This window comes from Chiloscyllium plagiosum, unplaced genomic scaffold, assembly GCF_037043375.1.
Source record: "Chiloscyllium plagiosum isolate Xiang-an unplaced genomic scaffold, Cpla_swu_hap1 HiC_scaffold_3, whole genome shotgun sequence".
Lineage (NCBI taxonomy): Eukaryota > Metazoa > Chordata > Chondrichthyes > Orectolobiformes > Hemiscylliidae > Chiloscyllium > Chiloscyllium plagiosum.
In genome coordinates this window covers 85,165,132-85,171,131 of record NW_028270141.1, presented here as the reverse complement: position 1 = coordinate 85,171,131, position 6,000 = coordinate 85,165,132, and the positions used below count along the sequence as shown (strand labels likewise).

The 6,000-nt window shown below is 44.7% G+C and overlaps 2 protein-coding genes across 8 annotated transcripts in view; one reads left to right on the top strand and one right to left on the bottom strand.

The window, feature by feature from the left end:
* Nucleotides 1-6,000, bottom strand: part of nt5dc1 (5'-nucleotidase domain containing 1) — a 568,470-nt gene that overhangs the window by 424,372 nt on the left and 138,098 nt on the right. The window lies entirely within an intron of this gene.
* The window catches only part of LOC122548586 (uncharacterized), a 56,674-nt gene that overhangs the window by 17,596 nt on the left and 33,078 nt on the right, over nt 1-6,000 (top strand). The gene's annotated exons all lie outside the window — the stretch shown is intronic.

Here is a 6,000-nt window from a genome sequence, read left to right as displayed (position 1 = left end):
CAACACAGGTATACTAGGGATAGTTCTTTGACCATGACTACCATAACACACTATCGCTCATGCCCAGGCTGCTATGTACAGGTGTATTCAGTTGCACTCGTCACGTCAGTCAATCTGAAACTGGCTTTAACTCAACATTCTGCTTTTTTGAAGGGCAAACATAAAAGGTGTCTGCAGCTTGAGATGTCATTCGAAGGAAGCGACATGTAATCAAGAAGAGGGCATCATTATCTTTGTAGTCTCAAGATCAGTTTAGGCTGTTTTACTTGGCCTCACACACCCTTTTTAAGGCTCTTGTTTGAAGTTTCCTTCACATTGATAGGTGTAGGTACTTCTCAAACCAGTCACTTAATCCATAGGCATCTATGGCTGCATCAGCTCTTGTAAAACACAATTTTGGAATCACTTGTTAAAAACGTCCAAGCATCGAGCATCTATTTTGGGCTTCTGACCATGTTCAGGACTGCACTGTGAATGAACTTTATAATCAAAGTTGCATTTGACCAAGTGTGGCATCAAGGAGACCTAGCCAAACTTGAGGCAATGAGAATCGGGGAGGGAAAACACCATGAGCAGTGGGAGTCTTACCCAGCACATAGTTTGTGAAGTAAGCCATCTACAATTCCAGATGACCTCTGCAGGGGTTCATCAGCATAATATCCTCGGCTGTAACTATCTTCAGCTGGTTCATAGATGATTGTCTTCTTTCAGGGTGAGAAGAGAGAGTATTTATAAAAGACATGAGGGGCAAATGTTTTACACAGAGCGTCAGTCATATGTGGAATGAACTTCCTGAGGAAGTGGTGGATGCGTGTACAATTACAACATTTAAAAGACATTTGGATTAGTACATGAATAAGAAAGGTTTGCAGGGATATGGGCCAGGAGCAGAAAGATGGGACTAGTTTAGTCTGGGCTGGTTGACATGGTCTGGCTGGACCGAAAAGTCCATTTCTGTGCTTTTTGACTATGACAGTATGATTGTGACCTTCCCCCCCATTCATAAGGTCAGGAATGGGCATGTTTGCTGATGATCGCACAATATTCAGCACCACTCATGTTTCTTGATATAAAAACAGTCCACGTCCAAATACAGGAGGACCTGAAAAGCATCCAGGTTTAGGCTGACAAGTGACAAGCATCATTTACGCCACACAAATGCCAGGCAATGACCATCACTGACAAGAGAGAACCTAATCGTCATCTCTAGAGATTCACCAGGATTATCATGACTGAATTCCCCTACTAGCAACATTCTTGTGGTTGCCTTTTACCAGAAACTGAATTGGACAAACTATATAAATACAGTGGCTACAAGATAGGGTCAGAGTCTATGAGTCCTGTTAGTGAGTAACTCACCTCCTGACTCCCTAAAGCCTGTCCACCAACTATAACACACAAGCCAGGAGTGTGATGGAATACACTCCTCTTGCCTGGATATGTGCACCTTCATCAACACTCTGGAAGCTTGATGCCATCCAAGATGAAGCTTGATTGGCACATCTGAAAAAATTCATTTCCACCACCAGTGACACTCAGTAGCAACACAGCGTAACATCAACAAGGTGCACTGCAGAAAGTCATCGATATTCCTTTTGCTGCACATTCCAAACCCAAAACCATTTCGTTCCACAAGGACAATAGCAGCAGAGACAAATACACCACCACCACCCCTAAGTTCCACTCCAAGCTATTCACAAGGGTTGAAAATATATTGACTTTATTCAGCCTTACTGGGTATTCTGGAACTCCCACCCTAACAGCATTGTGGATCTAAAAACAGCACATGGGCTTAATAGTTCAGAAAGGCAGCTCAATACTACCTTCAGAAGGGCAATTTGGGCAGGGCAATAAATACTGGCCATAAATGGGGAAAAAAGCAAGTCCAAACAGCAATCTGAAAGGATAATGCAATGCAACCAACTAGTTTAGATAGAACATTTGTGGGAGGTGAGATTGGGACAATAAGGTTTTCAAGAGGCAAGAGTTCTGTGACTGAATGATGGTCAGAATAAGCACAAATGCAGTAGGATTTCTGAGGATAATCCACTGTGTTATTATTCATGAAATCTAAACAAAACTTACATGTCTAAATAACTGCCACAGAATTACATCAACACTTAAATGAACATAAACAAATTGGAAAATCCCTAATGAGGAGCAAATTCTTGCAAATTTAGAAAATCATGGTGTTTACAAAATGGCTATATTTTAAATTATCTCTTAATTAAAAGTGAGGCAAAATGTCCTGGAATAGGGGATGGTAAATACAAATGGTCAGCCTTCAAATTCTTACACAAAGTAAATACAAATGGTCTTTTTTGGGCTCAGTTTATTTGACAGATTGGGGAGGGGAGAGCCGTGAGGGGATACTGGGCGATGACACAGAGTGGGCACAGTTGTGCCAAGATGGGAAAGGGAGTGCTCCTGTATGTACTTCAACAAGCACAATGCTTGTGAGCATCACTTCTCTGTTTAATGATTGAGTCATCAGAGGATGTCCATCTGCTGGAAGTCACTCAAATACTCAGGATTGAATGAAGTGAATTTTAAAAGCACAATGGAAGACACTTCCTAGTGGGGCAGGGAGAGGCCGTTGAAAAACTGGCAGATTTACATGAAGGTAACATATGCTGAGTCTGTACTACAAACTATTAAGTAATATGGCACCTTCAGTTGTGATAAACAGTTACAGCATAGGGGAAAACATTTTTACTTTAGTTTCATGTATCATAACCTAGTCAATGATGGCTTTACCTTATGAAGAAAATCCAAAGGTCTGAAGAAGACAATTTATTCATTATGATCATGGCTGACTTTCCAATTCAACTGCCTGTTCCCGCTTTTTCCAATAGTCTTTGATTGTTTTAGACCCAAATGTTATCTCCAATCTCTTCTTGAATCAAATAATGTTTTGGCCTCAGCTGCTTTCTTAGGTAGATAATTCCAGGCTCATCATTCCTTGGGTGAAAAAATTTCTCCTCATCTCACTCCTAAATGTTTACCCTGCATCCTTAGACTGTGACCCTGGTTCTGGACTCCCCCACTGTCAGGAATATCCTTTCAGCATATACCCTGTCTAATCCTGTTAAAACCTTACAGGTTTCTATGAGATTCCTCTCCCATTCTTCTGAACTACAGCAAATAGAGTCCTAGTCAAGACTGTGGTGCTAGAAAAGAACAGCAGATCAGGCAGCATCCGAGGAACAGGAAAATTGACGTTTTAGGCAAAAGTCCTTCATCAGGAGTAAGGCTAGGAACCTCAGGGGTGGAGGGATAAATGAGAGAGGGTGGGGCTGGGGGGGGGGGGGGGGGGGGGGGGGGAGAAGGTAGCTAAGAGTGCAATAGGTGGATGGAGGTGAGGGTAAAGGTGATAGGTCAGAGGGGAGGGTGGAGCAGATAGTGGGAAGGAAGATGGACAGATGGGATGGGTCATGAGGACGGTGCTGAGTTGGAAGGTTGGAACTGGGGTAAGGTGGGGGGAGGGGAAATGAGGAAACTGGTGAAGTCCACACTGATGCCATGGGGTTGGAGGGTTCCAAGGCGGAAGATGAGGCATTCTTCCTCCAGGCATCGGGTGGTAAGGGAGTAGCGATGGAGGTGGCCCAGGACCTGCCCAGATGCTCCGACAGATCTGTTACAAAAAGAATCATTTCACTCAATTAGTCATTACTTTATGCTAGAGCCATCCACCAATAGGTATCCCTTTGCAAAAATTATAATTTAGAAAATCAGTTCTGCAACATAAATCCTAAAAGTTTCTAAACTTTTATAAACACACTCAAATGTCTACCACTTCTTATGCACTTTTTTGTTGAGAACTTTATAAGTTCCAATGAGTTTAAACACTTTTCACAATCCCCAAGACTACCAAAGGGGACTTTGTCACCTAAGATGTCCTGGGAACAGATCCAAACGAGGCTCCTCCAGCACTTACCCAACTTCCCTTTCGGGAAGTCAATGCTTAGCAAAATATTAGTTTCATTAGGCTTCAGTTTGATAATTCTGATATGATTAAACAAGTGAGGCATTACATTTATATCAGTTTAATTGCAGTTGATGTACAACAATTATGTACACTGTGACTAATTTAACTTGTAAACAAAACTAAAGAAGCTCCTCAAAAATAGCTTCCAAGGCCCAACCATCTTGAACTGCTTTGCAAATGACCTTCCTTCCATCATAACGGTGACGACTGTACAATATTCAGCATCATTTGCAATTCCGCAGATACTGAAGCAATCCACTTCTAAATGCAGAAAGACACTGATAGCCCACAGGTTTGGACTGACAAGTATCTTTTGTACCACACAGTGACCACCTCCAACAAGAGAGAACCGAAGCATTGTTGCTTAGCATTAATTGGAATTACCATTCAGTGTTAACATCTTAGAAGTTACAACTGACCAGAAACTGAACCAGACTCGTCATACAAATATAGTGGCCTCAAGAGCAGGTCAGAGGCTTCGACTCCGCCGCATCTGCTCCCAGGAGGACCAGTTCCAAAAACGCACAACCCAGATGGCCTCCTTCTTCAAGGACCGCAATTTCCCCCCCGACGTGGTCAACGATGCCCTCCACCGCATCTCTTCCACTTCCCGCTCCTCCGCCCTTGAACCCCGCCCCTCCAACCGCCACCAGGACAGAACCCCACTGGTCCTCACCTACCACCCCACCAATCTCCATGTACAGCGCATCATCCGCCGTCATTTCCGCCACCTCCAAACGGACCCCACCACCAAGGATATATTTCCCTCCCCTCCCCTATCATCATTCTGTAAAGACCACTCCCTCCATGACTCCCTCGTCAGATCCACACCCCCCACCAACCCAACCTCCACTCCCGGCACCTTCCCCTGCAACCGCAGGAGGTGCAAGACTTGCGCCCACACCTCCCTCCAAGGCTCCAAAGGAAACTTCCATATCCGCCACAGATTCACCTGCACCTCCACACACATTATCTATTGCATCTTCTGCATCCGATGTGGCCTCCTCTATATTGGGGAGACTACTTGCGGAGCGTTTCAGAGAACACCTCTGGGACACCCGGACCAACCAACCCAACCACCCTGTGGCTCAACATTTCAATTCCCCTTCCCACTCCACCAAGGATATGCAAGTCTTTGGACTCCTCCATCGTCAGACCACAACAAAACGACGGTTGGAGGAAGAACGCCTCATCTTCAGCCTAGGAACCCTCCAACCACAAGGGATGAACTCGGATTTCACCAGTTTCCTCATTTCCCCTCCCCCCACCCTGTCTCAGTCAAATCCATCGAATTCAGCACTGCCTTCCTAACCTGCAATCTTCTTCCCGACCTCTCCGCCCCCACCCCAGTCTGACCTATCACCCTCACCTTGACCTCTTTCCACCTATCACATTTCCGACGCCCCTCCCCCAAGTCCCTCCTCCCTACCTTTTATCTTAGCCTGCTGGACAACTTTCCTCATTCCTGAAGAAGGGCTTATGCCCGAAATGTCGATTCTCCTGTTCCCTGGATGCTGCCTGACCTGCTGCGCTTTTCCAGCAACACATTTTCAGCTCTGATCTCCAGCATCTGCAGACCTCACTTTCTCCGCTAGGAATCTTATAGCAAGTAACTCAACTCCTGATAGTCCAAAGTCTAACCACCATCGCCAAGGCACAAATCAAGTATGTGGTGGAATTCTCCACACTTGCCTGGATGAGTGCAACTCCAACAACATTCAAAAAGCAGCTAGCTTAATGGAGACCACACCCACAAGAATCTCCTTCCTCCACTACTGCTACTCAGAAGCAGCAGCGTGTATGAACTACAAGATGCAATGCCCTAATTTATCACATCTCCTTACACAGTACCTTTCAATCGACAACTACCCAGAAGAGCAAGATACACAGGAGCACCACAAATGCACGTTTCCTTCCAAGTCACTCTCAATCCTGACACTTGGAAATATATCACTGTTCCCTCAGCATCACTGGCATTCTTAACTTTTTTTAAAAAGATAATTCATAGGATG